At 40.3% G+C, this 22,322-nt stretch overlaps 1 protein-coding gene across 3 annotated transcripts in view; it reads left to right on the top strand.

Moving 5' to 3' along the window:
• Positions 1 to 3,582: 3,582 nt before the first annotated feature.
• Positions 3,583 to 22,322, top strand: part of LOC117820107 (cytoplasmic protein NCK2-like) — a 60,712-nt gene continuing 41,972 nt past the window's right edge. Inside the window, exons 1-3 of one of the 3 annotated variants that reach the window (XM_034693772.1) lie at positions 3,583 to 3,632; positions 4,711 to 4,914; positions 5,013 to 5,098. The gene's annotated coding sequence lies outside the window, so the exon portion shown is untranslated. Of the gene's footprint in view, positions 3,633 to 4,710; positions 5,099 to 22,322 lie in introns of all 3 variants that reach the window. The other 2 variants (XM_034693773.1, XM_034693771.1) reach the window with 2 other exon arrangements.

Genomic DNA, 22,322 nt, shown 5'->3' with positions numbered 1-22,322 from the left:
TGTTCCATCTCCAAACGTATTTTCTCTGCTTCAGAATGATACACAATACCACCAGAAAAAAACACATCCAGACATACATACACATAAACATACACATACACATATACATCGTATACATTATTCATGATTCACATTCCTCGGAGTCTAGAGGTCACAGAATAGCAAACATAGCACAGGAGCCACCGGTTCAACACATACATCATCACTTCTTTTCAAGTGGACTTGAAGGCAGGCGTCTTTCTGCTAGAATAAACCTGTAGTTTCATCATGGCTGTAACTGTAGCTGTGCTCAGCTGCACGGCTCTCAGCAGTCACTCAGTGGGATGATTCGGTGTGGCCGGTGAGAATACGAGGGGCATGGAACTAAAATGGAAGACATCCTGCTTATAGCAGCGACAGATAGAGTGCTGACAAGTGTTACTCAGCCTTGATTAATAAGTCAAGCCCTCCTTGGCCTTCAGAGAGGAGGGTATGAAAGGCAAACTGTCCCAATCGTTTTACACTTTTACAGCAGCTTTGAATTCAACACAGAGCAGTAACATCATTGTATAATGTTACATCTATCCAATTTTTTTCTTTTTATGCTGAAAATTTAGTTTTCCCTTTTAAGGTAGAGAAGATTTGGCATGAGTCTAATGTTGTGTTGGTACTCCAAAGTTGGTTAAAAAGTCATTTTATTTTAGCTCTTTAAAGCTGGGAACAAGTCTTTGAAGCTGAACTTTAAACACTGCTTGCATGTTGACAGTTACCTGAAATGACACCAATACATTTAATCGGTAACCAGAAATAACTTTCCAGAACAAGTGCTTTTACTTTTTAAGTTGAAAAAAGAAGCCAATGCCAAGTGAAATAAAGTGCAGTTCCTCAAATGTCCACTTGAGGCTGGCTCCAAAAGACAAGGAAACCATGTTGGATTCCATCTGAAAATGCTAATTTTCAGAGCAGAATTAAACATGTTAACAGACTAGTACAAGAAAAAAATTGGTCTCTACCATAGACGGTGGCAGCCATATTGGAAATGCGGAACTCAACCAGGCAGAGTGTGACGTAAAGGGGCGGAGTTTGAGCCTCCTAGCCAACAGCTATGTGTTCCCGTCCGGGAGTCAAGTCAGTCATGTCCTTATTTGGGCAAAAACTCAAAATCTTAATACCTTCTGAACCATTGCGTTAGAAAGAAATTCACCCCCCGTGCAGTGTGTGCTGATAGAGAGATAAGCTACGTAGGGCCAAACCGTTTTTTGAAGCAGGCTGTAAACATGTTTATTAATGCTGTAAAGATCGTCTTTTTTGAATTGGTGTCTATGTGGTTGCTGGTGTTTCTGCAGCCAGCCTCAAGCGGATTATTGATAAATTGCAGTTTATAACACTTCCGCATGGGCTTCATCAATTGAGATCAGAGGTTGCCCCTTGGTTCAAGGCTTATGTTATGTAAAATTAGGCATAATTAGGGGCGCAGCTTATTTAATTGACATATGGTTGCATTATAGCTGTTTGCCAGAGGGCAAGGCTATGACCTCATCTCATCTTGCTGGAAGTTTGTTGGAGTCACATTTCAAATCTGGCGACCACAATCTAGGAAGTGACACTAACACCAAAATAAGACTTCAGTTGGTGAATCTTTTGCATACTGGTGAGGCTCCCAACACACTTAATCCCACACACGCTTTAATTTTAAAATCAAGCCAACTTGTATTCTAGAAACCCAGTATTAACAAATCAACCCTTAAACTGAATCCGAGAAACCAATTTCACCAGATAACATTTATGGTTATTTAGGCCTGATAACAACTCAACTCAACTTTATTTATACAGCACATTTCATACTTAAAAACATGCAGCCCAAAGTGCTTCACAGAATACTGAATACTTGCCTGATTTGGTTAAATCCCAGTGAAATCCCAGGGCCTACATGTTGAAAAAATGTCATGTTAATTGATTTTTAATCATAAAATCTAATAAACAAGGAACTGCTAGCAGGCAACTCAGCTCTTTCCAATTACACAGATGTAGTCAGCTGTGTTAGAACAAGCTTAACACAAAACAAATAAGCATGTGATTTCCCTTTTATGACTAATTGACTTCTATTCACATGTATTTTAGTTGTTGACTGTGTTGAATGAGAGTGAGGAGCTGCGCCAGAGTGAGATGTTCACCAGTGGGTTTGTTAAGTAAAATCCACCTCTATGAAACTGCAGCACTGGCCAAGTAAAAGTCAGAATGTGAAACAGGGATTTACGTTTCAGTTGGTGATGCTCTGCCCCCTTGTGATGGGAAACTCGCACTTTGACTGCCAAATCTGTGTGAAACACATTTGATTTAATTTATTCGATTTTGCTACCATTTCAGTTTCAAAATAAAAGAAACCATAATTTCTCCAGGTCTGTAATTTCAGTTTCTCATTCCAGAAGAGTCTGAAAACAAAACTTAAAGACATTCATATCCCAACTCAGATGTAGGACTACAAAATCACCAGGTGGGTGCGCTGTGGAACAAGGAACAAATCCATAAGTTTGAATCGGAGTGATTGTTGCACATTCAATGGACCAGATAAATGGAGGGATGTTTGTTACAACCTTATTTGTTCTGATATTTTTTTTGTACTTTTGCAGCAGATAATAAGACCAGCTGTTAACGCATCTGCATGCTTGGTGACAGAATGTTGTATCACAGATATCATGTAATTGTATCATGTACATTTTAAATGTATCCCTATGAGTAGTTTAATGTTACTCTCATGTCATGAAACATTTGAATAGAGTGTTAACAATAACCCAAAGATCCTATTGGAAATCTTTCCAATTTTCTAATGGGAGTTTTGTGTAATCTTTTTACGAGTTGTAACTTCAGCTGGTTTGACTGAATACAATTTCATGGTACAAACTGGTTTTAGACAACCAAAACCACAACCAAAACATGATACACATACACACAGAGACTATCAGGAGCTCACACAGTTCACACAGGCCTACTTTTAACTTCAGTATTAAAATAGCTGGAGCATAAAAAGACAAGCATTAGCACACTTCACCTCTCTGGATCACTGTGGGCTCGAGGTTTACTCATTCACTTATTATAGGGCTGAACAATCATATAATTATACTATACAGTATGTTTTACTTGTCTGTAACATACAAGACTTGTTGATTTAACATCCCCATCCATTGAACCTGATATCTCAATGAGGATTTATCTTATTTTGTCTCTGTTTAAAAATTTTTACACCGCTATCTGCAAAAAAATCCCTTAAAAACTTGTATAAACAAGCTTATATGTATAAACTCATAGAGTAGATTCCCTCCCATAATCTGTAATAAACTCTGTACATTTTTACATCTATGCTACTTTTTCAGTTTATTAAAGTTCAGTTCACTTAATTACAGTTTACTAAATTATGTGAATATATTCTCAATGTTTGAAGTCGAGACAATGTTAAATTATGATCAGTTTGTAGAAAATAATGTAACAAAAACTTCCTTTTTTAATCAGTAAGGGGCGTTATTGTCCCCCAGACTCGGTCCCTTTTCCTCTGGCGTTGTCCTGTCCCGGCGTTGGTGACGTCAACATCGGGACCGGCAAACAAGCCAACAGAAAACAGTTGGTTTTCACCGGAAGTTAAGTAATTTACATTCAAAGTAAGAGGGTTTTTCTTTCTTCAATATTTTTTTGCTGAATTTATAAACATTTTTATCACTATAAAACTCTACTTTACTAAGATATGTGTTTTGATTCGGCAAATAATTCGTTTAAAAAAACTAAGACAGGCTACACTCAATGCAACTTCACATTTAAAAGACTGGTGGTTCAAAATCCATTTATGGTAAATAATCATGTAACAACTGAACGATTCTTAAAATACGTTGTTGTATTTTCAATAATTTGAAAACAGTAAGTTGAATCTTTTATCTTTTGAATCATTTCTTTTAAATTTGTTTTTTTTTAAAGTTTTCTGTAAATTTGGTTGAATTTGAATGTATGATTACAATTTTGTTCAATTATACCATCAGTCCTTTCTGCTACACTTTGTTTAGTGTAATTACAATGCAGATGCTATATTTTGTTGATCCTTTAAAAACCTCTTTTTTTGTACGTTTACTCACCTCAACTCAACTCACCTCAACTTTATTTATAAAGCACCTTTCATACATAAAAACATGCAGCACAAAGTGCTTCACAGAATAACAGATAGACAGAAAACAACAGCAAGAAGTAGAATTATAAAAGGCATGATTATAAATAAAATACTTAAAAATCAAATCAAATCAATACAGTAAAATTAGTAAGATAAGTAATAGTGGAAAGAAAAGTTAAAAATAAGGTAGTGTTAACAAGATCAGATGAATACAATAAATTAATAAATAAATAGATAGATAAATAGATAAATAAATGTTAAAGCAATGATTGAAAAATAATCATTAAAATAAAAATAATAACAATAAAATAATAATAATGCAGTCCAGGGCTAAAAATAAATTACTCCACATTAAAAGCAAGATTAAAAAGGTAAGTCTTAAATTTACTTTTAAAAACACCTCAGATAAGTTAGTACATTTTGACTTTTAAATACATTTTAAAATGAAAAAAAAAAATCTTCTTTTTTTGGTCATTAACTTTTATTTTAAATGTATCACTGTAACTTTTTTTTTTCCCACTATGTGAATACCTTCCTCCACCACTTTTTTTTGCTGACTTCTGTTTTTCTTTTCTGCACAGTCACGAATGGGGACACAGGTGGTCGGTCACAACCCTGAAAGTTCAAACTGACACCCGAACAGCTGTCAGCTGTCACGAGCAGAAACAACCAACGCGTCCTTTTATTCTGAAAAGTTATACCGGAAGTGAAAAAATCCTCCAGCCCAGCTTGACGCTCGTGATTGATGTTGAAGGCAGTCAGCCTGCGACAGAAAAATAAGCGAGGTCGGGCAGTACATGCTTAGTGTATGTTTTAAAAGAAAGAAATATCTCGAAACTGAAGGATATGTGGACATAAACGTTATAACTGTCTCTCTCTCTAGGGCTTAGTTTTTATTGTTTGGAACCCAGGCTCTCCTTTTGGTGTGTGTGTCGCCGTTTGCCCATTCTCACTGAAGTGAACACTAAGGTAAGGCTGAACCGCAAACCAAGTGTGTTAACTTAGTATAGTCAGACGGGATACTCTGCTTTTTGTCTTCTTTTAAAAGCATGTTGAAGTTTGATTTTTCTCTGGGGCTTTCTTTGACACAAACAGTCGTAAAAGTTAAGTCAGAAATGGCAGCTTTCTTGTCTCACTTTCTACATTTGACGCTGGGTCTTTGTCCACTGTGTGGGAGAACTACAGCAGCTGGAACCACCGTGTATCCTGCATTTCTGCTTGCTGCGTTACAATAGAACAACTTGTTTGACATAAATGGTCATTTTCATTTTCAAACCCGCAGTTTAATAGTATCAAGTCACCTGTTTTTCAATATTTTTTACCACTTCTCAAAGGCCTGTAAGCTCAGGCTATCACTGCAATCAACAGCAGGTCTCAAGACATACCTTCTTTCCAAGACATCTGTTTTCTTTAACTCGTTTTACGCATTTCTTTACTTTCTTTAATTAATGGAAGGTGACATGTAGTCATTTGTCACTTGGCGTATGTTAGAGCTTCACTTGAAACGCATCACCTTGCACAATGAACCATATTTGCCATAACACCATAGACAGGCGGCTGGTGCCACATGCCGAGCTTGTCAATGTTTCTAGTGGTTCTTTATGGTAACTGCAGCACATATCCTCATTATGAATGTGTGATTGGTTTGCATTGTCTTTCTTGTCTTCCTATCTCTGAGATATAGAACAGCATAGTGTTGTGGTCAAGACCACATTAACCGAGACCAGAGTGCACCGAGACCAAGACAAGACCAAGACATTTAGGGATCGAGACCGAGTCAAGACCAAGACCAAGACCAAAACACAGGACCAAGACCATATAGATCAATGAAAAATCATTATGAGAGTTAACAAAATAAAACACTTAAATACTGCTGGCCTTACGGCTGCTAAGTATAGAACTGTCTCCTCATCCTTCAACGTATCCTGATAGATACACCATCCTGAGTACTGCCTAAACTAAAAAGAGGACACAGAGTGCATCAGCGGTGGTCTCGACTAGTCTGCCTTGATATAAAATACTGAGTTCGCCCAGTCCAAGACCGAGACAAGACTGAGTAAAAATGCTTTCGAGTCCGAGACGAGACCAAGACCTTAAAAAAAGGGTCTCGAGACCAAGACCGGTCTGGAGTACTACAACAATGGAACAACAGGCACACCTTTTCTGCAGACACACCCTCTCTTAAGGTCTCTATGGTGATGCAGAGTCTAAGACAAGTTTCACTCAGCAATGACAGGTATGCAGAAGGCAAGTGCAATAAAAGACAGCAGGGCCAGTAGTACAGAAACCTCCTATCTTACAACAGAAGCTAGGAACATCTGCAGGGATTCAAAATGTTTTGCAAATGTCACATTTATTTTGCATTTTTAGGCAGAAAAGTGTGAAAAAGTGTAAATTCCCATCCCCACTATAGGGATGGGAATTTACAGTAATCCTTTGCTTGTACTCGATTAATCGAATTACCTAATGAACGACTACTCGAGTACTCAATCCTTATTTTTCTACTACTTAATATGACTCGGTGGTGAAAGCTGTCCACGAGTCTGTAGTAACAGCAACTTTGTCAATACGTTGCAAATCAACTCTAAGTCCTGCTGGCTTTTATTCATACATCTTTTCCACTCTCGTAGTTGTTGTTCTCCGTGATGCTAGCTTGTTCTCCGGCTCGGCAAACGCGATCAGCTCTTTGAAGCAATGCTACCCTCAAGACAACGCCTTTCTCAGGGAAAACCTTACATAATACAACAAGAAGATGCCAAACTTAATTTTTCATGTATTACTACAGCATGGCTCTGTAGTAGAAGAGTCCTGGTGTATTGACAACATTTGGAATACGACAAAGGAGACCCTGAACTGTTGAGCAGCTGAAATCCTGTATCAGACAGGGATGGTAAAACATTTCACTTTCAAAACTCCAGAAACCGGTCTCCTCAGTTCCCAAACGTTGTTTTACAAGGATAGGTGATACAACACAATGGTAAACACGCCCATATCCCAACTGTTTTGAGTCATGTTGCTGGCTTTAAATTAAATTTAAAGTAAAAACAATTAAATTTTTCCATTTAAAACATTTTAATGTTTTCTTTCTATTATCCTCCATTAAATATGGACTTTAAATGATTTGCACATCATCAAGTTCTGTTTTTAGCGACATTTTACCCAAACTAGGAAGTTTAGTTTCAGGGTGTAGTATGATTAGGGATATGAGTCTGCAACCTTGCCTCTATTTTTAGACATCTGAATCATTCAACAATGAACTATGTAATCGAAACATAAATCAATGATGAAAATAATTGTTAGCTTCAGCCTCCCCTATTTTTTCTGTATTGATCCAGTTCCACAATAAACTCTGGACTTACAAAAGGTGTATTTGTCAAGAGGTCGAATCTCATATTCGGCTCCTCAAGCCTAATGCAAGTCGAGCTGTGAAACATTTACTACGGCTTGTAAATAGTATCCTAGAGATCTAACCCGTTCAACAGCATTAATCATTTACTAAACATAGATGTTATGACATTTTTTAAGTATTAGAAAACTACTTCAATCAGACAAACTATTTCTGCAGTTTGATGCTCAAAGTGAAGGAAGAAAGATCCAATGTTTTGATTCGGCTGTCATGTAATAAGTCAAACTGTTTAATTGAGCTGAAAAAACCCTGATTATTTCACGATGCAAAATCAGCAATCAACCTTCAAGTTGCTGATAAGAACACTTATTTCCATATTGCAACATATATGCAAATAACTCACAGCAAACATGGAATGATCTGTATGTACAGAGATTGATTTACAAAACAAACAAAGTTGTTAATGCAGGCTTTTATTGTGAAAATCTTGCGGTGGCTTTTTTGAAAGGTTTTAATGTTTAACTAGTTATGGCTCTACTGCTGAAGAGGCCAGATCAAATTCCAGTGAAACAGAACGTCACAGTATGTTTTTTACAAGGTTTGTTTGCATGTGCTGGTTAAAAAGTGACCCACCTATGAAGAGTATTGTAAAACTGTTCTTCTGTTAGGTTAGCCAGCTGTTGATTTAAACTTTAAACACTTCAATCTGTCATTTGAGCCAAGTCTTTCCTGATGAGATAATAAGCCCAGTCCTCTTGTTTAGTCTTTTGTTGTATTTGATTGCACACTTATGTGCTGTGACTAATCACTCTGCTGGTTTCTCTCTACAGTGATGCTTGATGAACCTAAAATGTTTTCACACACTGTAAGTGATTAAGTGTCACACAGTGCATACACCACATTTTGTTCCTCTAGTAAGAAATTGTCGGAAGAGGTGCACCAGTATATCAGAATCAGAATCAGAATCAGAATCAGCTTTATTCGCCAAGTATGCTTGAACACACAAGGAATTTGACTTTGGTAAACTGTGCTCTCTTTGTACAAGGCAGAATAGGAATAAGAATAAGAACTACAATAGAAAATAAAATGAAAATATAATAACAATAACCTTAGCTATAAATACAAAGAAACAACAAATAGCTTGACTAATATGTACAGGCTAAAATAATATGATAAAGTGCAGTGGTGAGTTGCAGAGGTAGTTTTACATTATAAAATAGAAGTTAAATAATACAAAAAATAGAAATATGGAATTCTGCTTGAGAATTGTTGCATTGTATATCTACATGTATATTTACAGAGAGTATTTATCTGACAGGTATGACACTGTTATGGTTTAGTGTTCATCAGAGTGACAGCCTGGGGGAAGAAACTGTTCTTATGGCGGGTTGTTTTGGCGCACAGTGATCTGTAGCGCCTGCCGGAGGGGAGGAGTTTGAAGAATTTGTGTCCAGGGTGTGAGGGGTCAGCGGTAATGCTCCCTGCCCGTTTCCTGGCCCGGGACCGGTACAAGTCCTGGATGGGGGGCAGGTCGACACCGATGATTTTCTCTGCAGTCCTTATAGTCCGCTGCAGTCTGTGTTTGTCTAGTTTGGTTGCAGAGCCAAACCAGACAGTGATGGAGGTACACAGAACAGACTGGATGATGGAGGTGTAGAACATGATCAGCAGCTCCTGAGGCAGGTTGAACTTCCTGAGCTGACGCAGGAAGTACATCCTCTGCTGGGCCTTTTTTCTGATTGTGTCTATGTGGGAGGTCCACCTCAGGTCCCGGGAAATAGTGGATCCCAGGAACCTGAAAGAGTCCACAGTAGACACAGTGCTGTTCAGGATGGTGAGGGGGGGGAGTGGGGGGGGGCTTCTCCTGAAGTCCACTGTCATCTCTACCGTCTTGAGCGGGTTCAGCTCCAGATGGTTCTGACTACACCAGAGGGCCAGCTGTTCCACCTCCTGTCTGTAAGCAGACTCGTCTCCGTCCTGGATGAGACCGATGACGGTGGTGTCGTCTGCAAACTTCAGGAGTTTCACCGAGGGGTCCCCTGAGGTGCAGTCATTGGTGTAGAGGGAGAAGAGCAGTGGGGAGAGAACACATCCCTGTGGGGCGCCAGTGCTGATGGTCCGGGTGCTGGATTTGATGCTCCCCAGCCTCACCTGCTGTCTCCTGTCCGTCAGGAAGTTGGTGATCCACTGACAGATGGAGGCCGGCACTGTGAGCTGGGTGAGTTTCTGGTGCAGGATGTCTGGTATGATGGTATTGAACGCAGAGCTGAAGTCCACAAACAGGATCCTAGCGTAGGTCCTGGGGGAGTCCAGGTGATGCAGGATGTAGTTCAGACCCATATTGACTGCATCCTCCACCGACCTGTTTGCCCGATAGGCAAACTGCAGGGGGTCCAGCAGGGGGCCTGTGATGTCTTTCAGGTGGCTCAACACTAGTCTCTCGAAGGACTTCATGACCACAGACGTCAGGGCGACAGGCCTGTAGTCATTGAGTCCTGTGATGGTGGGTTTCTTTGGGACTGGGATGATGGTGGAGCTTTTGAAGCATGAGGGCACTTCACACAGCTCCAGCGATGTGTTGAAGATCTTTGTGAAGATGGGGGCCAGCTGCTCAGCACAGACTCTCAGGCAGGAGGGGGACACGCCGTCTGGTCCTGGAGCCTTCTTGGTCTTTTGTCTCTGGAAGAGCTGGATTACCTCATCTTCACAGATCGTCAGCGCAGGTGGGGGGTCAGAGGGGGGTGGGGAGGGGCTTGTGGGGGGGCCAGGTAAATCAGAGTGTTCGGGTGTGGGGTGTGAAAACCTGCAGTAGAAGCTGTTCAGGTCGTCAGCTAGTCTTTTGTTACCTTCAGGGTGGGGGGAGGGTCTCCTGTAGCTTGTAACTTCACGCAGGCCTCTCCAAACTTCTGAGGGGTCGTTGGCAGAGAAGCTCTGTTTTAACTTCTCAGTGTAGCTCCTCTTAGCTACCTTGATCCCTCTCGTCAGTTTGTTTCTGGCCTGCTTGAACAGGTCCCGGTCCCCACTCCTGTAGGCCTCTTCTTTGGCCTGACGCAGCTTCCTCAGTTGAGGTGTGAACCAGGGCTTATTGTTGTTGTATGTGCAGAAGGTCCTGGTCTGCACACACATGTCCTCACAGAAGTTGATGTATGAAGTCACAGTGTCAGTGAGTTCATTGAGGTTTCCTGATGCAGCTTCAAAAACACTCCAATCAGTGCAATCAAAGCAGGCTTGTAACTCCTGCTTTGACTCCTCCGTCCACTTCTTCACAGTCCTAACTACAGGCTTAGCCGTTTTTAACTTCTGCCTGTAGGTCGGGATGAGATGAATCAGACAGTGATCAGATAGTCCTAAAGCTGCACGGGGGACAGAGCGATATGAGTCCTTTATTACTGTGTAGCAGTGGTCCAGAGTGTTAGACTCCCTGGTGGGACACTTAATATGTTGTCTGTATTTAGGTAGTTCGTGGGTTAAATTTGCTCTGTTAAAATCCCCGAGAATGATGAGCAGAGAGTCAGGATGTTTTTTCTCCACGTCTGTAATCTGGTCAGCCAGGTGCTGTAACGCCTCCGTTACGCAGGCCTGAGGTGGGATGTAGACGCCGACCAGAATAAAGGAGGAGAACTCCCGCGGTGAATAGAAGGGTTTGCAGTTTATGAAAAGAGTCTCCAGATTTGGACTGCATGACTTCTTCAACACTGTGGTATCTGTACACCAACCTTCGTTTATGTAGAAACAGATTCCGCCTCCTCTCGCCTTCCCAGAGAGTTCCTTTACGCGGTCCGCTCTGTGGAGCTGAAAGTCCGGTAAGTGCAGCGAGCTGTCTGGGATGTGTTCACTGAGCCAGGTTTCAGTGAAACACAGGGCGGCGGATCTGCAAAAGTCCGTGTTTCTTGAGTTGAGGAGCAGCAGTTCATCCATCTTGTTAGCCAGGGAGCGGACATTCGCCAGGTGAATGGACGGGAGCGCACTGCGTAACCCCCGCTGTCTCAGTCTGACGAGCACGCCTGCTCGCTTGCCCCGGCGCCGGCGTCTCCGGCAAAGACCATAGAGAGCTGCGGCTCCACCAGCAAGAATCTCTGTGTAACTTAAAGGTTCAATGAGAACCGGTGTAAAAAGTTCGGCAGAGGACTGTCCAATGTTAACAAGTTCTTCTCTGGTAAAAGAAACCAGAGAAGCGGAGCATAAAGATACAAGAAAAGAGAAAAACGCAACAAGTACGAGAGAGCGCAGTACCAGGGCGACCGTCCGTGGCGCCATCTTGGATTGATATCACAATATTTAGCTGTTTCAAGCCCTTTTTGTTACATTTGAACTCGACAGTGTTTTGTGTTAGGTACCACAGGTCTTGAATATATGATCTTTTCATGATGTATTATAATGATTATACATTTAATAGTCGAGGATAATTAAACAATGAAAAATCTGTTCTTTAATAATGTAATTGGTTGTTAAATAATGAAAGAAAGTGATTTGGAGAGGGTGAAGGATCATCTTTTTATGAGCATGCACGGTGTAAAAAACGAGGTTTTAAAGCTGCTTGCTTCGTCCTCTTACAGTTTATGAAGTAATATAGATTATCTGGGAAAGTGAAAGAAACAAAACTTTATAATTCCCTTTAAAACTCATTATTCCAGTATAGAGTTATAGACTTCTAATAGTGATTTTAATTTGAGAGCGCTCTACCACATCATTGTGTTTTTGCCCTCAGTAGTGCTCTCTTTTTGTTTAAAAATCCCAAACAAAACAAAACAAAACAAAACAAAACAAAACAGTGTGTTTACAGAACTTTGAAGTTTTGGTAGTTACCCAACACTTTATATCAATCAATCAATCAATCAATCAATCAATCAATCAATCAATCAATCAATCAATCAATCAATCAATCAATCAATCACTCAATCAATCAATCAATCAATCAATCTTTATTCATATAGCGCCAAATCACAACACACCTTATCTCAAGACGCTTTTACAAACAGAGCAGGTCTTGACCATACTCTATGTTGTATTATTAACAGAGACCCAACATCAAGACTAGGAATAGATCCAGTCCACTCTTACTGACAGGACTTGATCATATCTCATCTTAATCCACCATGAGCATTGCACCTCGCAGTATTTAGCAAGTTACAGTGGTGAGGAAAAACTTAACAGGCAGGACCCTCGAGCAGAACCAGACTCATGTTAGACAGCCATCTGCCTGGGCCGAGTTGGGGTTGGAAATAGGGATAGAGGAGAATAAGAGAAAGAGAGAGATGATAGTAATGAGAGGGATAGTAGTAGAGGTAGTAGTAGTAGTAGCTGTTGCCGCTGGAGTCCGGCACGTCCGTTGCAGCTGGAGTCTAGAACGTCCACAGCAGCAGGACATCTACGGCAGAGACTCAGAGGAACCCACAAGACAAGGGAGCTCAGGGACTCCAGAAAGGTCTATGGTTCGCAACTTTCAATGGGACAGGGAGAGTTAAAGACAGAATCCTAGTGTCAGTGTGTCAGTTCCCTCGGCAGTCTAAGCCTATAGCATAGCTAAGAGCTGGTCAAAGCCTGATTAAGCTCTAACTATAAACTTTATCAAAAAGGAAAGTATTAAGCCTAATCTTAAAAGTATAGAGGGTGTCTGCCTCCTGGACCCTGACTGGTAGATATCCTCCGTTGTCCTCTAGGAAGTTACAGTGCCGCAGGAAACACTGTGTGTGGAACAGAGATCATTGTCAAATTTGGTATTTAGTCTTTGTGTAGAGCGTCGTGTTTGCCCCCCTAATCTCTGTAGGAGAGGACAAGGAATTAATAAGTGTGGGCACAGATGGGCGGTCAGCAGACATAATGTTGGTGGTGAGATAAAGGTCAACCTATTGTCATTGTAATCATGTGTAATCTGGGGAATGGGTGGTCATTAAACTGACAGTACATCCAGTTATGACAATAGAGCCCCTGTCTATGATTCCATGATTGAGGAAGAGAAAGAGGATTTGTGGTTTAATTAAACAGAAGGGACACAGTGACTGTTGAACTGTCTGGGTGTACTGTATGAGATAATATCATTGTTTTATTTGAATACTAGATGTTTTGTTCTCAGAATGTATCACTGCTTTAATTTAATGACAATAGGAATAGTGTATTTCCTCAATGACGTGACTTTTAGACAAAATCTTTCCAATACTTTGGTCTGCCTGCTAAACTGGATCTACAGCTGAATCCTGATAGTTGTAGTGATTCCCCCCTTACTGTTATTGTAACTTAGCTAGCTAATGTTTTCTATAACTCATTCATTCAATTATCTCAACAGCTCTGTGCTATGTAGTATAGCATGCTAACACAGTAACATTAGTTGGTGGCTATAGAAAACATTGCATGCTTTACTTTGGCATGTAAACATTTTTATTTCAGACATCTTATCATGCATGTAATTTAAAGCATCACTGTGCTGGGAACACATTTACCCCCATGTTGGGACATGATTTTCGAATATTCGAATTTTCTTTCACATAGTAAAAATCAAAGAGTAACTGCGAATATTTTCTCATTTTAAAAGTACAATTTTTCATTGTTTTTACTGGTGCCTGGTTGTAATACGATATTCCCGCCAGACAGCATCTTAAAGCTGTTTACTAACTGCTTAAAGTAACAGAAGACGAAGAATGCTAAATGCATTAAATAGCAAAAGAAGAAGAAAACATTAGTGACAGTCGCAGCGCTTTTCTACGTATTTCCAGAGACTGAGCATGTCTGTAAAATGAAAACATACAAGCCACGCCGCGATCTTTGAATAATCGCTGAATAGATACCAATGATTCTCAAATAGTATGTTGGCTTGAAATCTCCATCCCTAGTGCTTTTATGCCAGTTTAACCAAACACAGCCGACACACAACTTTATCTCCATTTTTAGAACAAATACTGCCAAATAAAGCTATGCACCAAAATGTGATATTTCATCGTTGCTTGTTTACATCCTGGTAGTTGAGGATTATAGCATAATAGCAGTAGCTGTTAACCAGAGTCACAGCATCACAGTTGCAGGTGGCTGCTCTCCAACTTAAAGGGATATTTCAGTTTTTTTTAAGTGGGGTCATATACGTTACATTACACTAGTGCTCCTGCTAGCCACAATGAGTGCCGGTGAGCTCTTCCCCTTTTAATGAGAAAGGATACACACCGTCTTTAAGCTGTGATCAGCATTTCGAGCCTTCAATAACAATGTTATTAGTGATTTGCTTAATTCACTTGTAATTCTGGTGCCAACAAGCAAGGGTGACGACATTCAATTGTTTAGTTGACTAAATCCACACATCCGTGGAACAGCCTCTCAGGCTCCATTTTGCAGTTGGTTACGTCCCTGTATTCTACATTTTGACTTTGCAAGTATGTAAGACACAACTTTATGTCAGTCATGAGTGCTAACTTTGGAGCTTTGAGTTTTAAAAGTGAAAAAGTTTACATAATAACCTCGTCCTGAGCCCTTGATAAAAGTTAGTTGTGGTTCTGTAACAGCCATGGATCAGTTCTGCTGTAGAACCAGTTTCCCAGACAAGAACTGTACAGGTTGTGTCGTATCATGTGCATTTGGTCCACTATCTCAGACTAGTTCCAATCAGCCAATGAACTGCTCTGATGGAAAACATGCAAAAGATTTGTACTAGACTAAGACTGCACGGCCTCACTGCTCTCTTAGACTTATAGTTGATATCCAGACATCAGCCTCTGTCTCTTTATCCTGTAATAGACACCTCAGTTTTTCCTGCTCCTTATCAGCAGTCTAGAGTTTCAGTTGTCTCTTCTTAGCCTTCTCTTTGTTCCTGTGAGTTTGTCCACTCACTCCTTCTCGTCCTTCATCTCTATCATCACATCCCTCCTCCGCCACTTCCTAATTCATGCCCAACAACTGAACTAACAGGCTGCTGGCTCCAGTGTCCTTGTGTCATCACCGGGCATGGAGCCTAATCCGTCTCTCTGACACTGAGGGGCAGACCATGGTACAGTATCTAAGCCGTGCACCCACTCTCTGCACAAAGCCCCAGCCATGGAGTTTGTGAACCGTGGTTGGTGCATAATGATGATGTTGTGGCCTGAGATGGCCTAAGCGGTGATCACAGAGGCTTGTGACTTCAAGGATTTGAAACATGATCTTGAAGGAAACTTTAGGATAAAGCAAGAACAGATATTTCATTTATATAGCACAAGAAAACAGCAACAGGGTTTGAAGTTTTTACTTTTGATGCTTTTTCTTTTTGTGCCTTGCTTTCATGTGACAAAAGACGACAGGCTCACGACTTTAGGGAACCGTAAACCCCCTGTGGTCTTCAGGGAGATTACTTTCAGGAAGATTGTAAATTCGACCCCTCCCCTCTCTACAGAGAAACATGACCATAAATTCATAAACAGACTGAGAACTGCTTGTTAAATAGTAATCAAGGGCCATCAGCTCCCCCACACTCTCCTCCAGTGTGTGGGGTTCATATTACATGGCAGAAAATTGGTACTTAAGGCCTTGAAAGGAGACGGAGAGTGGTGAAACCCAAGACTTCTTAGCAGGAGACAGTAAACTTTGGACCAAAGTTCAGGACCTCAGGTGCCTCTACGCACACAAATTAAAGCACACACTCATAAAAATTAAAGTGATGTAGTAAAAGGTATTAACATACTTATTGTACCAAAGAAGGAATAAGTAAAACTAAACAATTCTGAAATGTTTACCGCAAGCGGCAACCTCCGGTCTAAAAATATGAAGAAAACAGATGGGTGATGTCACGGATCCTTCATATTTTATACAGTCTATGGTTTACCCATGTATTGCCAGGCAAAAAAGTGAAAGATAATACTTCAAATTTCCAAATATCTGTGCTCATGTTTTTGTACAGCCTGATCTCAAACCATTGTTTAAAATCGATGGTGGAGAGGCGTGTTAGCTGTCTCAGTTTATTTCCAGGCTGTGCTTGTATTTCAAAGTGCAATGTGCCTCCAGCTAACAAAAGAGCCGAGGACATCGTGTCAATCAAGTACGAGCCAGTTTCCATTAGAGGAGCAATGATTCGTCGAAGTGAGTCTTATATGCTGTGCACGGACATGACGTTCTTATATGGAGTTGACTTGCTGAGAAGTGAGGCATCTGGCATCCTGACTATCTCTCTGCTGAGAGTGGCACGAGCAAAACGGCAAAGGACAGTTAAACAAAACACAGCAACGGGGTGTTCCTTGATGCAACACCGTCGCATCCTAACATGGGACTTCCACCAGATCTGTCCGGTCCATCTCAGCCCACCGGTTGCTTTTTCAGAACGCAGCACGGAGCAAGACTGCCGGACAGCTGGAGTCATATAACCGAGGTTTTCTCGCAGTAATCACTGAAACAAGGATTATCCTCCTCCTCTCCTCATCCTTGTTGTCTTTATTTGCCCCTGAAAACCTCTGACCTGTTGACTCCAGGCCGGGCTCATCATGATGGTTTGTTGTTGTAGTTCATTGAAATATGATCTGGCAATAACAAAGAGTGTTTTATGCTTAAAATGAACCGAATGTTTTATTTTGTTTTGGTGCCTGACTTCTTGTCCCGCTTGATCTTCTTTGTGCTGATTGCCGCGTTGTGCTTAGGCATCCAGCAAAAGTAGAAGTCTTGCGTATCGGATCCGGAGGGTTCCAACCTGCCGGATCAGAGACGCAGCCGGAATGCAATGGAGTGGATCCAGTGGAAGTTAACACATTGCCTAGAATATAAACCTATTTCATTTGATTGAAAAATTGCAATATCTAACTGTTAGTAAGCTGTCACTTGCAGCACAGCATCCTCCCACCTCTCATCTTATTGAACGACTCCCATCGCCTGTTAAAGCTCAAGAGTTGTGAGTTGAAGAGAACTCTGTAGCTCACACATTAAAAAAGTTGTTGTGAGTCATGTTGAGTCTTTACTTTGAGTTTGTCCCATCGTGTTGTTTTCAGCCGAGGCTTTGCAGGCCCTTCATGCTCTAATTGATTTAATTAAGTGGACGTTTTCCCCTTTGGCTGAGCAGATGCACAAACCGTCACTATGTAGACAAACATTGGTTTATCTCACCCAGAGCGCGAGGGCTTATCTGCATTTCACAGAGTGATCCACGTTCCAAAGTGTCCCTCAGAGCGTCACAGCCCACGCTACACACTGCGTCCCTCTGAGGTTCAGCCTCATTTACAATCCTCACTATAACTGTGAAAGCTCTGAAAGGCACCGAGGCACCAGTAAACATTATGATTCATATTTGTAAAGTGATTTTCTCTCATGAGTGATGAAGAAGTCAGTGCATGTACCGTTGACATTTTGTGACAGACATTTAAAGTGATTTTATACTGCATATACCTTTTTACTGAATGCCTCCTCACTTTAATGTTATTTCTAGTTAAAGCAGGTCTTCTGTCTCCTGCAAACTGAGATCATACCGCTCTCTTTGATCCAGAGAGGCCTCTGATCCCAAGACTTTTTCTGCCCTGATTAATCCTGATGTGGGATGACCAATTACCAACGCACTGTTAACTCTAATGGTGGCCCGGGGAAGGACCCAAACACGGACACAATCCTCCTGCATGACACGACATGTTTCCAGCTGTTCTTTTCACCTGCTGGCCATGAACTTCAACACGAAAGAAAAGCAATGGAAGCACTTCACGCTATCTCCGCTTTTTCACCCGAGCGAACAGACGCTTTCAGTGTCTAACAGGATTCAGAAGTGCAGCAGCTGTTTCGGTGCCCCCCCGCTGTCACAGGATGAAATGGCTAACATTTTTGGCAGCAAGTTAAAGCAGCTGCATCTTATTAACATTAATTCCAGAAGTAACTACAAGCTAAATTTAGAATACTGTTGTCTGATTATTGTGCTGCAAGGTGATCACGCCTTTTCAGATGTTGTTTGTGAGGGAAAAGTGAACCCCACAAGTTAAACTTCAACTCAAACATTGATATTTGAAACTTACCAATTTACTATTTCCGAATGAGACTCTCCTACAAGGTGATAACAGTGTTAGAGAAAAGTGTGCAAATGTATTCACTGTCACATACATATTTAATCAACATAGCGTGTTCTTGGCTTCTCATTTAATTTCCAATTTGTAGCCACAGGCGTTAAACATTATTTAATTAAAAATTTAAAAATACTATCAAACCAAAACCTGCACACCGTTTAACCTTTGTTCTTATCAGAAGAAAGCAGAAGTATGTCCTGGTTGCGTTGGGTCTGTCTATACTAGGGATGGGCATATCATACTATTCAATAACCATTGGCATCTATTCCACGATTATTCAAATAACCCCCCGCCCCCCCCCCATTAACCAGCAGCAGGACGAGGTGCTGCGAGTAACGGGCACTGACAGCGTCTGTCTGGAACTTTGTGTTTGTTAACATTTTATAGCCATGCTCAGTCTCTGTAAATACGTGTGTAGAAAATCGCTGCGACTGTTCCTACTGTTTTCTTCATCTTTTCCTATTTAATGCAGTTAGCATTCTTCTTCTTCTGTTACTATTCAGTTAGCAAACAGCTTTAAGACGCTCTATAGCCACTGTCTGGCGTATTACAACTAGGGTTGCAAAGGGGTGGAAAATTTCCGATAAATTTCCGGAAAGTCTCTGCTAAATTTCCATGGGAAGTTAAGCTGGGGAATTTTTTGAAATATTCAAAATTGGAAATTAAGGGACTTTATGGGAGTTAACTGGGAATTGAGGGTAATTTAATGAAAAGGTATCATATCCAAGCATTAATATTTTTTTTTGTTATAAGCAGACATCCATCCAAAATAATACAATTAAAACAGATTCATTTGGATGTAGAACTTTATCAATTGTTAAATATTTTATTGAACAATCAGTTATTTCATTGAGGAAAAAAAAACATTAATGTTGAGTTCAATTTTACTCACCCCCCCGACCCAACCCATTAAAAAATTAACAAAAATGCAAACCCCACAAAGTCCCATTTAAAATGTTAAATGAAAAGAGCCCCTCTCCCTCCAAAAAATAAGTCCCATTCAACATGCAAATAAAAAGTGCATGTAGGGGACATGGTCTCAATAGCCCTGCAGTAAACAGTGTGCTATGTGCATGTGATTGAGGAATAGCATAGATATTCAACTGTACTTGCATGAAATCTGGTTGTTTTATTCAGGATTATGCTAAAATATATTTTTTAAGTTCCCTATTAAGAGCCAACCTTCAATTTAGTATATTCCTGATTCCTGGTTTATTCCCGTTGTTTCCCCTTAATTCCCATGGAAAGTTTCCATCTTCAAAAATTCACAGAATTTTGCAACCCTAATTACAACCAGGCACTGGTGAATACAATGAGAAATTGTACTTTTAAAACAAGATAATATTTGCAGTAACTCTTCGATTTTTACTGTGTTGTATCGTCTTTGGCTTGAAGGTGTTTAACAGAAGTTCAACTCTGAGGAGACTCTTACTGTGCCGTCTGTAGTGTGGAGGAATCTGCTGATGTGCCAGATTAGCACACCTTCCACCAGACACGGGTCAGTGCAATAAGCTTGTTCTGCAATTTGTTGGATTTAAAATAACGCACACTCTCAGCTCGCTGGTGTAAAAAACCCCGGGTAGCACAATCCATAAGCACGCACTGGATGTCCAGTTGCATTAAATTCACAGTGATTTCATCATCCTGACACTCCCCCCGAGCGCAAACACATTGATGACTCATGTGTCTTAAGCCTGCAGAGAGAATTAGTAATGTCTTTTAAAAGTTATATCCACCAAGATCATTGAGAAATCTCTGCGATTAAGAGAAGCGCCCACACAAACCACAGAGACAGAGAAAGTGAGTCCTTCTTCAGGCGTATCAATAGTATGTGTGTTTGCTGGGACATGCGTTAAAGGAGGGATTATATGGATGGAATTCAACTCTAGTGAAAACTTGCCACCAGCTCTCACTGTGTGTCAGTTACAATGAACAAGACAAGACACAACATAGAGCTGCCAAGCAATAGTTGCTACATCTGCATTATAGACCTTATAATGGACAGTTAGCAGAGGACTGTGACTGTCAGGCTTTTTGTTGCACACTATTAAGGCAAGGGTTACAATTTGTTTGTGTTTAGGCTGTTTCTACAGTGCTAACGTCTTATTGTCATGTTTGTTTACAATTTAAAAAAAGATTAAGATTTTAAAGAGGCAAATTACTCTCAAATCTGGAATGTAAGTTGATATTTAAGGTATAAGATGCAGTTCCTTTAGACGGAGTCCTGAGGAAATGCTACATTCAAATTCATGCTATTTTTCAGTGACTACCAACCATAGCTTCAACAGTAGTTAAGCTCACCCCATGGTAACTTTGATTAGGGCTGGGCGCCTATTCGATACCGATAATTACTGTGATATAACTTTTCTAAATATAAATATAACACATTTTCATGAAAATTTGCTGTATTTAAACTGTAATCACACCCCGCAACCACTGTAAAGGGAGGGGGTGCTAATGCATCTGAAACGCTAGTTACCACCCAACATTAGACAGGAGAAGAAGACCGCATTGAACAGCCAATAATGTTGCAGGGTAAGAGGTAGGGATGGATACGAATACTCGAGTACTCGGGTACTCGCCATTGACCCCATTATTCGAGTAGCATTTTGTTACTTGCGCACCTGGCAACATAACTTGAACTCATAGCGTTACATGTGTGACCATGTGCTTTTTGTTTTCGCTTAACTGAATATACTAGGTAGGAAAATAATTAACAGGATATAAACGTATGACTTCTCCGGCCACGGCTTCAGCTTTAGAACACACCGAGCCAGATTTCAGCAAAAACAACTGTTTTACGGCAGCTATGGCAACTCTCTAGGAACATATTGTTCCACCAAAAGCCAAAGCACAACAAACACAGAATGTCTGGAAGTACTTCGAAAAAAACTATGAAGTTTATCTGCAGTGCAAGATATGTGGCGTTAAACTTACATACCATAGAAATGCTAGTTTGATGCTTAACCACATACGCTTAAAGCACAGGGAGAAAACAGCGGAGACGGATAACAGGCAGTCTTGCATCACATCTTTTGCTTATTTTTTTGCCAAGAGAAACTGCAGGCTTAAAAACTGTTTTTGTAGTTGATTAGCTTACAATTAATTTATTTTAACGATGACTGTATGATTTAGGCTGTTATTTGAGTGTTCATACGCTGCTGCGGTGACATGACAGCGGAATGTTAAACAAAACGTAAGAGGCTGTTATGTGGTTCGGTTGTTAAATAAATACATTTGAAATTTAAATCTCTTTCTGTTGTTGGTTATTTATATTAATGTTTAAATATCTGATTTTTATGTCATTTTACAGGCATAAAGTTACAATTCTGGTCAGGGAGGTCCGTGTCCGACGGACTTTTATTTATTTATTTATATTTGTTTTTAAAAAAAATAATGGCGAGTACTCGAATAGTCCTTCATTAGGTAATTCGAGTAATCAAGTACAAGGATTACTGTAAATTCCCATCCCTAGTAAGAGGTAGATGGGCTTAAAGATATTATGAGCAGAATGTTAACAGTTGAAACAAACGACATCGACACTGAAGAATACGCAAAACTTGCAGCTCAAAGAAGAGTCGTTAATCAAACACTGTGCTGGAGCAAAAATCTGCCTTTAAAATTTAAATCAAATAATGATTTGATTTTTATCGATGTAGAGTGATTTGAAAATAATTATTGGGATAACATCTTTTTTATTATCACCCAGCTCTAACTGTGATAGTGATGTGCGGACCCACTGCATGTGACCAATTTGCTGATGCTCTTTCCACCCACCTTAGTCTCTTGTTGTCTTGTATTGAGTATTTTCAATCAAACCAGCACTCCACAAGTTTATATACTTAATAGTACACCACAGTTTTTG

Source organism: Notolabrus celidotus, chromosome 10 (genome assembly GCF_009762535.1).
Source record: "Notolabrus celidotus isolate fNotCel1 chromosome 10, fNotCel1.pri, whole genome shotgun sequence".
NCBI lineage: Eukaryota > Metazoa > Chordata > Actinopteri > Labriformes > Labridae > Notolabrus > Notolabrus celidotus.
This window is presented reverse-complemented; position numbering and strand designations above follow the sequence as displayed.